Below are 15,029 nucleotides of genomic sequence, written 5' to 3'. Positions count from 1 at the left end.
TCTCTCCTTCTTTCTTTTCTTCCCAATTTTTGTTTAATGTATCATTTCTAAATTCATGGTTTATATTTATATATGTCCTTAATCCTCATTCACATTGGCCCTACAGGTAGATTCATTGCTCACTGTCAGTTCTCTTGCTGAAGTTTTCCTATTTTTCTCTTGATTTGCTGAAATTCCTTCTCCAGTAGTTTAATCAAAAGGGACTAAATGAAAAAAAAATATTCAGTTATTGCAAGTTCAAAAAGGTTTCCAGTCTTTGTGTTTGATTGACAGCTTTCCAGGATATAAAATTCTTAGGCCACACTTTCTTTCCTTGAGAACTTCGCAGATGTCACTTCTGTCTCTAGAGTTAAATGCCACTGTGGGAAAGTCTGAGTCTAACTTCTATTTTGTTACCCTTTATGAATTGATGTTTTCACTTGACTGTCCAAAGTCTTTTTTATTTAGCTGTTTCCCCCTTTCTTTTATATTTTAAGTCTAGTTACTTTCATAGAAATTACCTTGTTATTGACAGATTTTTGTCATTTTCCCCAAGACATGGTGTGCCCTTTCAATTTGTAGATTTATCTTCTTTTACTTCAGGAAAATTTTCTTGAATGATATCTTTAAATATTTATGTTCCCCTATTTGAGTTTTCTATTCTGGGATATATGATGGGTCCTTTGTAGATCTTCCAAATCTGTAATTTTCTCTGTAATCTCTTTACACCGTTCATTTTCATTTCCTTTTGCTCACTTTCCTCAGTCTTGTTCTCAGTGTCTTGATTGTGTTTTGAGCAATATTTGATGCTCCTCTGCGCAGCTTTCCATTTCATCATGACTTTGAAGATGCGATGTTTTTCCTTCTTTCTCCAGTTCTGTCAGCTCCAGTTTCATGTTCCCCCTGAGCTCTCATATCTGTTTTGTGTGCTTGCTTTCTGGAGAGGATTGCTGTATTCATTTTTTTTTTTTTTTCGAGATGGAGTCTTACTCTGTTGCTCAGGCTGGAGTGCAGTGGTGGGATCTCAGCTTGCTGCAACCTCTGCCTCCTGGGATCAAGCGATTCTCCTACCTCAGCCTCCCAGGTAGCTGGGATTACAGGCTTGCGCCACCATGCCCGGCTAATTTTGGTATTTTTAGTAGAGATGGTGTTTTGCCGTGTTGGCTAGGCTGGTCTCGAACTCCTGGCCTCAGGTGATCTGCCCGCTTCAGCCTCCCAAAGTGCTGGGATTGCAGGTGTGAGTCACTGCGCCCAGCCCTGCTTTATTAATTTTTGTTGTTGTTTAATTTTCAGCGAAAAGTTTGCTAGCAATTTTTTTCTGTTCTATGACAACATTTTTACTAGTGAGTTTTCACTTGCCACTTGTTTTTCCTGTTCCTTTTCTCGTTTTTATTTTTTAATTCTTGCAGCGTCTTCCTGTAGATGCTGCGCTGTTTGCTTTTTTATTTCTCATCTTTGGGCAAGGTAAGTTTTTCTTCAACCATCTATTTGCCAGAGGTTTGTGTGGGAGAAGAAGCGAGGACTACACCCAGTGCCGTGTGCAGCTGTAGGGCTGCTCATGTGCAGTCTGGTGATTCCTCTTTTTGCCTGCAAGTGTGGCTTGTCTGTGTGATTGTCTGTGCCTGATCTGCTGCTTCTGCTTCTTGGTTCCAAGCTTACCTGGATCTCAAATGCCACTGTCATGAGATCACAGGCCCCACTCCTGCTCATGCAGATAAGGGACGTTGGTTGGTGGGCAGTGTGATCCCTTCTCACTGCTTCTTCCCAAACATCTGTGTGGTATTTCCTGCCTGGGCAACCCTCTGACTCGTTTCTAGTTTCCATTGGAAATGGAGTGTAGCTGGGCGCAGTGGCTCATGCCTGTAATCCCAGCACTTTTGGAGGACGAGGCGGGTGGATTGCTTGAGCCCAGGAGTTCGAGAGCAGTCTGGCCAACAAGGTGAAACCCCATCTCTACTAAAAACACAAAATTAGCCGGGCGTGGTGGTGCAAGCCTGTAATCCCAGCACTTTGGGAGGTCGAGGCGGGTGGATCACGAGGTCAGGAGATCGAGACCATCCTGGCTAACACGGTGAAACCCCATCTCTACTAAAAATACAAAAAATTAGTCAGGCACGGTGGCAGGTGCCTGTAATCCCAGCTACTGGGGAGGCTGAGGCAGGAGAATCGCTTGAATCTGGGAGGTGGAAGTTGCAGTGAGCCGAGATCACGCCACTGCACTCCAGCCTGGCGACAGAGTGAGACTCTGCCTCAAAAAAAAAAAAAAAAAAAAGATGGCGTTTGCATCCTGTTTCTCTTTCTCCTTGTTACTGTGGGATGATTTTTTTTTTCGGCTTTATTGGTGTATAATTGACATACAATAAACTGCGCCTATTGAATGTGTTATTAGTAAGTTCTGACATATGTATACACCCATGCAGCTGTCACAACCATCAGCCACTAGACATCCTGTCACCCTCCACAGCTTCCTCGTGCTGTTTCTTACCTCCACTCCCATTTTCAGACAAACTGACCTGCTTTCCGTCGCCAGAGTTTACATTTTCTAGAATTTCATGTAAATAGAATCCTACAGTGTGTTGTGTGTTTTTTTTTTTTTTTTTTTTGATGTGGTTTCTCTCACTTAGCATAGTTTTTTTTTTTCTTTTGAGAAAGAGTTTTGCTCTTGTTGCCTAGGCTAGAGTGCAATGGTGCGATCTCGGCTCACTGCAACCTCCACCTCCTGGGTTCAAGCGATTCTCCTGCCTCAGCCTCCCAAGTAGCTGGGATTACAGGTGCCTGCTACCACGCCCGACTAATTTTTTGTATTTTTAGTAGAGATGGGGTTTCACCATGTTGGCCAGGCTGGTCTCAAACCCCTGACCTCAGGTGATCCACCCGCCTTGGCCTACCATTGCTGGAATTACAGGCATGCGCCACCACGCCCGGCCTAGCATAGTTATTTTGAAGTCCATCAGTTGTATATAACAGTGGTTCATTCCTTCTTATTGCTGTGTTGCATTTCATTGTATGGCTATGCCATATTTATTCATCCATTCACCTGGTGATGGACATCGGGGCTGTTTCCAGCTTTTGGCTATGATGAATCAAGTTGCTGCCAATCTCCATGTAGTTTTTTTTTTTTTTTTTTAGACAGAGTCTTGCTCTGTCGCCCAGACTGGAGTGCAGTGGTGCGATCTCGGCTCACTACAGCCTCTGCCTCCTTGGTTCAAGCGATTCTCCTGCTTCAGCCTCCCAAGTAGCTGGGACTACAGGTGCCCACCAACAGCCCAGCTAATTTTTTTTGTATTTGTAGTAGAGATGGGGTTTCACTATGTTGGCCAGGCTGGTCTTGAACTCCTGACCTCGTGATCTGCTTGCCTCGGCCTCCGAAAGTGCTGGGATCACAGGCGTGAGCCACCACACCTGGCCACATTGCTGTTGAGGAGGTGCATAGGAGCAGAATGACTGGGTCATATAGTAGGTTTCACTTTTTAAGAAGTGACCCAACTGCTCTTCAAAGTGACCATACCGCTTTACATGCCTCTGAGCACATAAGAGCAACACAAGAGTCCCAGTTGCTTCATACCCTTGCCAACACTTGGCATGGCCAATCTTTTACATTTTAGCCCTCCGAGTGGGTGTCTAGTGTATATCCTTGTGGTTTTCATGTACATTTTACCAATAACAACTGGCATGAGCCTTTTTAAATGTACTTATTTTTTATATGTACACCATCTTTGGTGAATTGTTCAAATCCTTTGCCCATTTATTTTTTATTTTTTATTTTATTTTTTTTTGAGGCAGCGTCTTGCTCTGTCACCCAGGTTGGAGTACTGTGGCCCCATCTCGGCTCACTGCAAGCTCCGCCTCCCAGGTTCACGCCATTCTCCTGCCTCAGCCTCCCGAGTAGCTGGGACTACAGGCGCCCGCCACCACGCCCAGCTAATTTTTTGTATTTTTAATAGAGACAAGCTTTCACCATGTTAGCCAGGATGGTCTCGATCTCCTGACCTCGTGATCCGCCTGCCTCGGCCTCCTAAAGTGCTGGGATTACAGGTGTGAGCCACCACGCCCGGCCCCTTTGCCCATTTAAAAATATCAAGTTGTGTCATATGTTAGGTTTAACAGCTCTTTATTCTAGTTACACGTCTTTTATCAGATATATGACTTGTAAATATTTTCTGTAGTCTGTGCCCTTCTTTTTCATTTTATTCAGTGTCTTGAAAAAGTAAAAGACTTAATTTTGGTGAAGTCCAATTTACTGTTGCTTTTTTTTCTTTTATAGTTTATGTTTTCTGTGTACTATTTTCTTTTTTAAATTTTTTATTTTTTGAGTCTCGCTGTATCACCCAGGCCGGAGTGCAGTGGTGTGATCTTGGCTCATTGCAGCTTCGGCCTCCTGGGCTCAAGCAGTTCTCCCACCTCAGCCTCCCAAGTAGCTGGGATTACAGGCGCCCGCAAGCATGTGTGGTTAATTTTTGCATTTTTAGTAGATACGCGGTTTCACCATGTTGGCCAGGCTGGTCTCGAACTCTTCACCTCAGGTGATTTGCCTGCCTCGGCCTCCCAAAGTGCTGGGATTATAGGCAAGAGCCACCACACCTGGCCCCTGTGTACTATTCTTAAGAAATCTTTCCCTGTGGTGAAAAGGGAACTCTTGGACATGGTTGGTGGGGGTGTCGATTGGTACAGCCATTATGGAAAGCAGTATGGAGGTTTCTAAATAAATAAAAAATAGAACTACCATATGACTGACCAAAGGAAATTATATCACCACCTTGTAAAGATAGCTGCACTCCTGTGTTAATTGCAGCATTATTCACATTAGCCACGATATGGAAACAACCTAGGTGTTGATGAATGAAGGGATCAAAGGGCCGGGTGTGGTGGCTCATGCCTGTAATCCCAGCACTTTGGGAGGCCAAAGTAGGTGAATCACTTGAGGTCAGGAGTTTGAGACCAGCCTAGCCAACATTGTGAAATCCTGTCTCTACCAAAAATACAAAAATCAGCTGAGTGTGTGCTGGCGCGCACCTGTAGTCCCAGCTACTCAGGAGGCTGAGGAAGGAGAATCACTTGAATCTAGGAGGCGGAGGTTGCAGTGAGCCAAGATCATGCCACTGCACTCCAGCCTGGGTGACAGAGTGAGGCCCTGTCTCCAAAAAAAGATCTTTTTCGACTCTACGATACAAAGATGTTTTCTTCTAGGTACTTCATAGTTTTTACATTTAGGTCTCTGCTGCCTTGTTAGTTAATTTTTGTGTATGGTATGAGGTTGGAGATTGGGGTTTATTTTTCTGTTCTCTTTGAGCCGGTTTCTGGGAGGAGAGAGAGGACCCACCAGCTCCTCTGCTGTGTCAAGCTATTATACAAGGCCCCATATAGGCTGAGGTTTCTGTTTTTTTCTTCTCTAGGAAAAAAAGAGGAAAAGCCATCAGCAATACCAAGGGAAACAGTAAGCTAAGATTGGCATAGTTCTCAGCAAGCCTCACAGCGATTCTCTGCTCCCTCCCTCACCCCTTGCCTACCTTTAATCCAAAAATGATTTTACCAGAATGTCCAACAAATAAGACAAGACCCAAAAGCACTGAGAACTTTTTCTTGCTGCCAAGTATAAAACACAGACCGGTATAGTGGCTTAAAAAAGCAAATTCCCAGGAAAATTTATAGAGATGGAAAATAGGACAGTAGAATAGCAGGGACTGGGGAGGGGAGAAGGGAGAGGTACTGTTGAACAGGTAGAGTTTCTGTTTGGGCTGATGGAAAAGTTCGGAAAAGAAAGTGTTGATGGTTGCACAACATTGTGAATATTCATAATACCATTGAATGGCACAGTTAAAAATGATTAAAATGGTACATTGGGTTACCTATGTTTTACCACAATTAAAGAGTATTTTTAAAAAAGCATATTCCCTCTGGGGTTAGTTAGCTGTAGTCAACACCTAAGTTCCCCAGTGATGAACTGAAGTATGGACCATCAGCATAAATGTGAATTAAAATTAAATATTGCCAGGCAAGCTGGGCGTGGTGGCTCACGCCTGTAATCCCAGCACTTTGGGAGGCCTAGGCGGGCAGATCGCTTGAGGTCAGGAGTTCTAGACCAGCCTGACCAACATAGCGAGACCTCGCCTCTACTAAAATAAATACAAAAATTAGCTGGGTGTGGTGGCGCACACCTGTAGTCCCAGCTACTTGGGAGGCTGAGGCAGGAGAATTGCTTGAACCTGGTGGGTGGTTGGGTGGGGGGTGGGCGCACAGAGGTTGCAGTGAGCCAAGATGGCATCATTGCATTCCAGCCTGGGTGACAGAGCGAGACTCCATCTCAAAAAAAAAAAAAAAAAAAAAATTATCAGGCAGTATGAGGTTGCATGGTCAATATCCTAACAGTCACAAAGCGAGCAAGTGATCTTGAGGGGGAAAGGGAGGAGGTGGGAAGAAAGGAGGAGGACCAAGTTCCGCTGAGTGGCTAATAAATATTATTTTGGTTAAGTCCCTATCTCCACAGAGTAAGTCCCTGATTCTTTTTTTTTTTGAGACTGTGTTTCACTCTTGTTGCCCAGGCTGGAGTGCAGTGGCGCGATCTCGGCTCACTGCAACCTCTGCCTCCCGGGTTCAAGTAATTCTCCTGCCTCAGCCTTCCCAAGTAGCTGGGATTACAGGCATGCGCCACCATGCCTGGCTAATTTTGTATTTTTAGTAGAGACGGGGTTTCTCCATGTTGGCCAGGCTGGTCTTGAACTCCCGACCTTAGGTGATCCGCCTGCCTCAGCCTCCCAAAGTGCTGGGATTACAGGCATGAGCCACTGTGCCCGGCCTGTAAGTTCCTGATTCTTAAGCCTAACATAGTTAAATTGCTCTGTTAAAAAAAAACAGTGGCTTTATATTCAAGACCATGTTGCTTCCAACTGAATTGGCCACTGACACTGGGATACTGAGCAGTGAACAGACCACAAGGAAGACATCACTCTCGGATCCTGTTTGAAACCAACAGCTACAGCAAAACACTAGTCTTGATTCAGGGCCTAATGGGGTTTCTTTAATTAGCAAGTTTACATTCATGGAGTCTTGTGAAAATGGTTAGATAAATTGCAGAGAAATAAATAAGTATTTTGTACATCTGAGTATTATTGTTAATTTCCACCTGGCTACATGAGGCTCCCTCCTCTGGGTTTTCTCTCTGTGCCCTTTTGCTGTGGACAGAAGGTACCCTGCTCATTCATCCATCCAGCCGGTGAGCCAGGGGGCAGCCTGGAGGGAGGAGTGGAGGGGATGTGGGCCTGGAATTAGACTGAGCTTGGTGTGTCCCTAGCTCAGGCTGCACTGCCAGGCCCTGGTTTCGTTACTATGAAATGAGGGGTGGGGTGGGTATCTGGTCTCCCACTCCCCATTACTGAGGGGTTCCCGGGCTCTCCTCCACCCTCTGATTCCTCCCCCTCTTCTGTTCCAGTCCAGAATGCCTCCTTTCTGCCTAAACGCCTCTGATCTTCATTTGATCATCAGCAGCTGCAGACCCATGAGCCACTGGGCCTGACCTGGGAGACACTGGCCCTCCACTTCCAGTGCTCTCCAGCTGGATTTCCTCCAGAACAGTGGCAAAGAGTTCGCCCAGAGCTGCGTCCCCTCCCTGGGAAGCAGCGCTGAGTCAGGGTTACCTGGCTCCACTGTGCCCCTAGCGAGGTGAACGTTTGCACAATGACATGGGCTCTCTGTTGAGGATAAGGAGGCTACAGCCCAAGGAGCTTGTGCACCGCAGGCAGAGCCACTCAGGTCATCTTCCAGAGCGGGATGTCTGACTCCAGAGCCTGCCAGCCCACACTGCTCTCCTGAGGACTGGGTTTCTCTGGCCTGAGTCTGCCTGAGTCTACAGGAAGTACCCTGCTGGCACCCCAGTAAGCCCCTCTAGACCTTGGAGCTCTAACTGCTCTCAGAGCTCACTTTTCAGTTAGCCTGTAAGGCAGGGGTGTCCAGTCTTTTGGCTTCCCTTGGCCACATTGGAAGGAGAATTGGCTTGTGTCACACATAAAATACACTAACACTAACGATAGCTGATGAGCTAAAAACAATTAAAAATCACAAACTCATAATGTTTTAAGAAAGTTTATAAATTTGTGTTGGGCCACATTCAAAGCCGTTCTGGGCTACGGGTTGGACAAGCTTGCTATAATGGATCAGAGATATGTACAGTCTTAAAGAAGAAACAGCTCCCAGGCCTGTAAGACCTATCAGGGCACTCACTGAATGCTGTGAGCAGGGGAAGGGGCAGTCCTGGGCAGTGGGGTCTTCTCTGGGGGTCCAGCTGTGTCTCCAGTCGTCTGGGGAGCTGGGAACAGCACACCAGGGTTCTTGCCTCCTGGGAAAGTTCTCACAGAAAGAGAGAACAGAGGTGCAAAAGCTAGGCCATGTTCATTATTCTTTCATTCCCTACTTATTGAGCTTTGACAACGTGTGAGGGACTGCTTGATTGATTGACTGATTGATTGGGACAGGGTCTCTGTCACCTAGGCTGGAGTGCAGTGGTGCAACCTCAGCTCCCTGTAACTTCCGCCTCCTGGGCTCAAGCCATCCTCCTACCTCAGCCTCCTGAGTAGCTGGGATTACAGGCCCACGCCACCACACCCGGCTACTTTTTGTATTTTTTGGTAGAGACAGGGTTTCGCTATGCTGCCAGGCTGGTCTTGAACAACCAGGCTCAAGTGATCCTTCTGCCTCCCCTTGGGCTCCCAAAGTGATGGGATTATAGGCTTCAGCCACAGTGCCCAGCCAGAGGAATGTTTCAGATGCTGGAATCAATGGTAGTGTGTTGGAGGAAGGGAGTTTCTGAGCTCAGCCCATTTCTTATACTTGGATCTTCCCAAAGTTTCAGTGCGGGGCTTCAGTGGAAGAGAAGTGAAAAGGGAATGGGCCATGTCCCTTGGCAGCAGGGACAAGGGATGTAGCCTGAGCTTTAGCAGCATGATGGGTCAGGACAGGCCACACCATTGCAGGGAGCGGAAGAAGAGACCCACGTGGGGGCCAGGTGACAGCACTGTGCCTGGCACCTTGGGACACCCAGGGGCTTTATGACTGCCCAGAAAGAGGCCTGGGGTGGCAGATGAAGGGAGGACTGTATCTCTGGGAGAAAACAGTCCAGTGCTTGTCACAGCTCACTTGCTCATTATTAATGAAAAAAATGGCTCCTGGTTTATACATCAGCCATGTAAACTTGGCTAATGTGAGTCTTCCTTGCAAGCTACTATGTGTGCTGGTTCTGGCATGGCAGTGAGGTTTCTGAGTTGGGTCAGCTGACAGGTAAGTGCTACCTGGGAGGCCTCTTGGAGGACAGTCAGCTGGCTTCAGCCATCAGTAGCTCAGTAAGGAAAAGGTCATGTTCAGTTCAAGTGCAAAGATTGTGAAGCCGAATGGTGAAAAGCCAGATGAATTCAAGTCACCTGAGCTTTTTTTTTCTCCAGCCTTTGCAGCCTGGACCAGGGCTAGGGTCATGATGTGAGCCGGTGAGAGAGAAGAAAGAAGACCTACATTACATATCCAGGCTCTCTGCCCTATGTGCGAAAACCAAGTGCTGCTAGGGCTGGTCATTCCTTCATTCCAAACCGTGCCGCTTTTCCACCGCTCTTTGAGGCCTATGCTATGTGCAGGATGTTGACCTGAGCTCTGTGTGGGGCAGAGAGGGGAGCTGACCCAGTTCTTGTCCTTGAGGCCCTCAGGGTCTAGAGGGGGCTGAAATGGGGCCAAAGAACCAAGCTGCCTGTGTGGGAGGGGGTGAGTGTTGGTCCTACCTGGCTCTTACCTGTCTGCACCTGCTGTCCTTGGTGTTTTTTCTATTCTAGGGGGCGACTGCTGCAGAGCCAGCCTATGGCGAGGCCAGCTCTCTGCCAGCAGTCAGGTCCATTAAGCAATCTGGCCAGTGGAAGGAAAAGGGTTTTGGGGTCAGACACAAAATTTCCACTCTCCCACTTCTGTGCTTTCCTTTTCTGGGCAAGTTGCTGAACCTCTCTGAGTCTTAGTTTTCTCATCTGTAAAATGGGTTCTAAGAAACGTATCTAGTAGAGCACCTGGTGCCTGATTGCTTAATTCAGGATAACTCCTCTCCCACAAAGGGCACCCCCTCCACCCCATCTGCTTTGCTTCCCTGATGGACAACCTGATTCAGAAACCTTTTTCTACCCATGGAAAAGGTCCAGGGTAGTGAGGTCTTGGAGGGTGAGTGAAGCCAGGGAGGTGAGTACTGGAACCTTCTGTTGTTTGCCTGATCCATAACCCAGGTCAGATTACCATGAATGCAACATTACATTACACAGTTCTGGGTTACATTGTTGCTGGAAGTTTAGAGAGAATGCACAAGGAGCTTAATCAAATTAAAACAAATTTGCAATCACCGATTTAATGACTGTGACAATACAAATAATTCACAACCAAATTAATGTAATATTAAATCTCATCATTATACTAATAATCTTTGCACAGCAATACAAAAACAACTGTTTGGGGAGGAATGATTTATTACAGGAGAGAAAAGAGTTTTGGGAAAGTCTCAGGCTGGGCACAGTAGCTCACGCCTGTAATCCCAGCACTTTGGGAGGCCAAGGCAGGAGAACTGCTTGTATGCAGGAGTTCGAGACCCATCTGGGCAACATAATGAGACCTAGTCTCTACAAAAAAATTAAAAATTAGCCAGGCATGGTGACTCATGTTTGTAGTCCCAGCTACTGGGGAGGCTGAAATGGGAGGATCACTTGAGCTTGGGAGGTTGAGGCTACAGTAGCCATGATTGTGTCATGGCGCTCAGCTTGGGTGACAGAGTGAGACCCTGTCTCAAAAAAGAGGCCAGGCATGATGTCCCACACCTGTAATCCCTTTGGAAGGCCAAGTACTTTGGAATCTAAGCAGTTTGGAAGGCCAAGGTGGGAGGATCACTTGAGCCCAGGAATTGAGACCAGCCTGGGTAACCTAGTGAGACTCCATCTCCAAAAGAAAAAAAGGAAGTCTCGGGGCTGGGCGCGGTGGCTCACACCTGTAATCCCAGCACTTTGGGGGCAGATCACAAGGTCAGGAGTTCGAGACCAGCCTGACCAACATGGTGAAATCCCATCTCTACTAAAAAAATACAAAAATTAGCCGGGTGTGGTGGTGTGCACCTATACACCCAGCTACTTGGGAGGCTGAGATGGGAGAATTGCTTGAACCCGGGAGGCGGAGGTCTTGTTCTTCTTCCTTGTCTCCCTCCCCTCTGCAGCCAGCTACAGTCTGGCCCTTGTCCATTCTTTGTCCCCAAAATGCTTTTATCAAGTAACCTTCATGTTGCCAGACCCAAAAGTGGGTCCTCAGGGCCTCATCTTGCCTGACTCTCAGCAGCACATGCTCCTGGAAACTTCCACTGGCCTCTGGGACCCACCCTTCCTTGGTTTCCGCCAGCATCACTAGCTCCCCTTCTTTGTTCCCTTTGCTGGGTCCTCTCCTCTCCCAACCTGCTGCACCCCAGAGCTCAGCACCCCTGCCTTCCTGTGCTGCTGGCTCCCACCAGGCCCACCGACAACGCTGACATTCATGGCTCTGTCCTGGCCCTCCTGGCTGCCACACTCAAATATCTCATTGTCTATGAAGCGCTCCCCCTGGGATGTCTGAAAGACACTTTTTTTTTTTTGAGATGGAATCTCACTATGTCACTCAAGCTGGAGTGCAGTGGCATGATCTCAGCTCACTGCGACCTCTACCTCCTGGGTTCAAGCGATTCTACCTCAGCCTCCTGAGTAGCTGGGATCACAGGTGCATGCCACCACGCCTGGCAAATTTTTGTATTTTTAGTGGGGTAGAGACAGGGTTTCACCATGTTGGCCAGCCTGGTCTCAAACTCCTGACCTCTGGTGATCCTCCTGCCTTGGCCTCCCAAAGTACTGGAATTACAGGTGTGAGCCACTGTGCCTGGCTAATTTTTGTATTTTTTAGTAGAGATGGGGTTTCACCATGTTGGCCAGACTGGTCTTGAACTCCTGACCTCAGGTGATCTGCCTGCCTCTGCTTCTCGAAGTGCTGGGATTACAGGAGTCAGCCACTGCAACTGGCCCTAATAGACATTTTTTTAAACTAAATTATTACACCACAGAAAAATGCACACATCATAAGAGCACAGCTCGATGCCTTTTCTCAAAGTGTATGCACTTGTGAAGTCAGCCCCCAGATGGAGAAAGAGAACATCATTAGCACCCAGGAAACCCCTCCTGGCTCCTCCCAGTCCTGACCACACTAAGGCGCCTCCATCTCCACTTCCATCCCCACAGATGGCCGCTGCTCGGCAGACAGGATCAAGGATGGTACACTTTTTGGTGCCCTTTTTTGGCTTGACTCAACGTTATGCTTGTGAGACTCTGTGTTGCAGTTAGCTGTAATCTTTTTTGTTGCTGTAGAGAGTATTCCATTGTTTGACTATACTACAGTTTGTTCATTCTACCCCGATTGGCATTTGTGCATTTCATTTTTAAAATTATGAATAACTATTAGAGGCAACTAATGGCTCAGTTTTGCTCCTTGCTCTGCAAACCAACCCTGCCCATAGGAACTGAACTTGTAAAGGGGCAGGTGACGTATTTTAGTGAGAACCTTCCATGGCGTAACCTAGTAGAATGCCTAATGTTGGAACCTCGGGCATCACAGCTGGCCTATTTATTTTAAATAAATGAGTTCATGAATAAATGAAGGAATAAAGGAATGAATGAGAGGAGGGGTAAGTGACTAAATGAATGCATTTCTGGGAAGAGCATTACTGGGTACTCACCTGTGTCAAACACCTCTGGTCATCTTCATAAATGCTGCCATATGTAATCCTTGCCACAACTCTTTGAGATGGGATGGCTACCTTGATTTTATAGATGAAAAAAATAACAAGGCTCAGAGAATCCAGGTCATTTAACTCTTCTGAGCTCTCAGTTTTCCCATGTATGAAATGGGTGTCAGTAGAGCTCAGCAGATTGTTGAGTGGATGAGGGGGTGATACACACAAAGTGGTCAGCAGTTCTGGCACAGGAAAGCGCTCACGAACTTCCTGCGCATCATTGTTCTGGTTTGTGCTCATGTAGCCTGTAAGTGGCCTGGCCAGGATTTGAACCTACAGCCTTCAATCATCCCCCTGCACAACTCCTGCCACCCCATGCTGCCTGCCTCTGGGAGATTATGTGAGCAAAGGGGTCTTGGCCATGTCTTTCCATCTGAGGCACTCAGTACAGAGGGTGAGGGTCCCTGAGCCACCTCTGCTGCCTGCCCTAACTCCAGGCTGTGATGAAGCAGCTCTGTTGGATGCAGCAGCCCTGGCTCCGATGCTCTTCCTCCCCTCACCTTCTTTACCCAGAGGATGAGGTTGGAATACAATTGCAGTGTCTGTGCTCACTAATTTCATTTTCTGTGTCTGGAGTAATAGGGTCCCTCAAACTTATTATGCTTATTTGAATTTCAGTAATAAGCAGCCAAGCGGGAGACTGGCATGGGGGCCGGGGCCGTGCTCTGAGGAAGGCCTGGCTGCCCCAGCTGGGGAATGGCTGGGTGCTTCCGAGGAGTGGCCTTCTCTGCCAGGAGCCTGGGGTCGGTCAGCTGGTCAGCTATGACCAGGCAGAAGCTGACACTGACCTGACCCAACCTGGGCAGGCCTAGGAGAGCTCGTCCCCAGACCTTCACCTTGGAGAACCAAGTAGCAGTGAGAACAGTGCCACGGGGCTGGCCCAGATCGTCGGTCCTTTGGACGTCTTCTTCCATAAATGAGTCATTTATATCACACTCTCTTGTCAAGAGGTGGAAGTCAGTTTCCAATGGGGACCAAATTGGCCCTAATTTTTGTTCACCTCTGGTACTGAGAGGTAAGGTGGGGGTGGGTGACATTTTCAAAGGGGCTGTATCCCTAAATGAGATAAGACCACTCCCTCGTGGGTGGAGACACCCTCAGCCCAAAGGCTTGAGTGGCTGAAGAGCTGTAAACAGTGGCTACCAGGTGCCCCAGGTACCCAGACGATGAGCAAAGCCCCAGAGGGATCCGAGGAGGTGACACCAGCATTTTCCCCTGACTGGTTCTCGCCCTCAGCCTGGGAATGTCGCTGAGTCTTTGGTTCTTCCAGAGACCTGTCTTTTGGCTGCCGGCCTTTGCATAGTGTCCGCTCCTGTATCTAATTCTCAGGAGACTGAGGTCTGGCCTAGGCGGGTCTCTCCTCCGACTCAGTTCCATGCACTGAATTTGACCCCTGGGCCCAGATCAGACACAGGGTCTTTCCACGAGGCCCTCACAGAAGGTGGAGCTCTGAGCGGTGTTTTTCAAACAGGATTTTAATGGTGCAGCAAGAAAAGAAAGACTCCAGGATGACTGAGGTTTAGGCGTCACTGGGTTGAAACGGTTAAAGAGGCTTCCTTCCTGCAGGGCTGCTCAGAGCCTTTATTGGCCGCTGTATTGTGTGTTCACACACACAGAGATGGAGACTGGAGCTTTTCCCCAACACTCAGATCTTTGTTTCCCAGAAGCCTCTCCAGGGAGAAGAGCCCAGCGTTTCAGAAACGCTGGCTCGAAGGAGCCCTGGGAGCCTGCCCCCCAGTTTCTCTGTAGCCTCACGATTGTGCTTTCTGCTGGTGAGGGAGGTGGCTGGAGGTGGGAAGCGCCCAGGAGGCCCGGCTCTCCTTGAGGACACAGCTCTGCTCTTACCCTTTGTGCTTAGTGCATCCCCAGGGCCCTCGGGGGAAAGTCCAGCCCCCTCTCCCTGCCCCTCCAGGCCCTCTGTGATGAGTTTCTTCCCTGCTCTTGTGTGATTTCCTGTGTGCGCCTACATCCCAGGCAAACCAGGGGGTTCCTGCTCTTATGGGCTGCCGTCTTCTGCTCATGCTGGGCTCAGCCTAGATGCCCTCCCCTACGCCTTGCACATAGTTCGGGTTTTACCTGAGCTGCACCCCTTTCCAGGAAGCCTTCCTGATTGCCCTGCGCTAGCTTTTCATTTCACTGCTCCCCAGCATTTTGTACCAAATCCAAATGCCTTCTGAGCTGACAGCATCTCACTCCCTGACAAGATGTGGGCCCCTGGGGAGCGGTGCCAAAGTCTGGTTAATCC

The 15,029-nt window shown here is 48.1% G+C and overlaps 1 protein-coding gene and 1 non-coding gene across 2 annotated transcripts in view; one reads left to right on the top strand and one right to left on the bottom strand.

Moving 5' to 3' along the window:
• HPCAL1 (hippocalcin like 1) overlaps positions 1 to 15,029 on the top strand; it is a 292,220-nt gene that overhangs the window by 6,174 nt on the left and 271,017 nt on the right. The window lies entirely within an intron of this gene.
• On the bottom strand, positions 6,849 to 6,983 carry LOC112438984 (small nucleolar RNA SNORA2/SNORA34 family). The gene has a single exon (XR_003027294.1). It is a non-coding gene; the product is annotated as a small nucleolar RNA SNORA2/SNORA34 family (small nucleolar RNA).

The sequence above is a fragment of the Pan paniscus genome, chromosome 12, assembly GCF_029289425.2.
Source record: "Pan paniscus chromosome 12, NHGRI_mPanPan1-v2.0_pri, whole genome shotgun sequence".
Classification (NCBI taxonomy): Eukaryota; Metazoa; Chordata; class Mammalia; order Primates; family Hominidae; genus Pan; species Pan paniscus.
The sequence above is the reverse complement of the archived record's forward strand: the minus strand, read 5'-3'. Positions and strand labels throughout refer to the sequence as shown.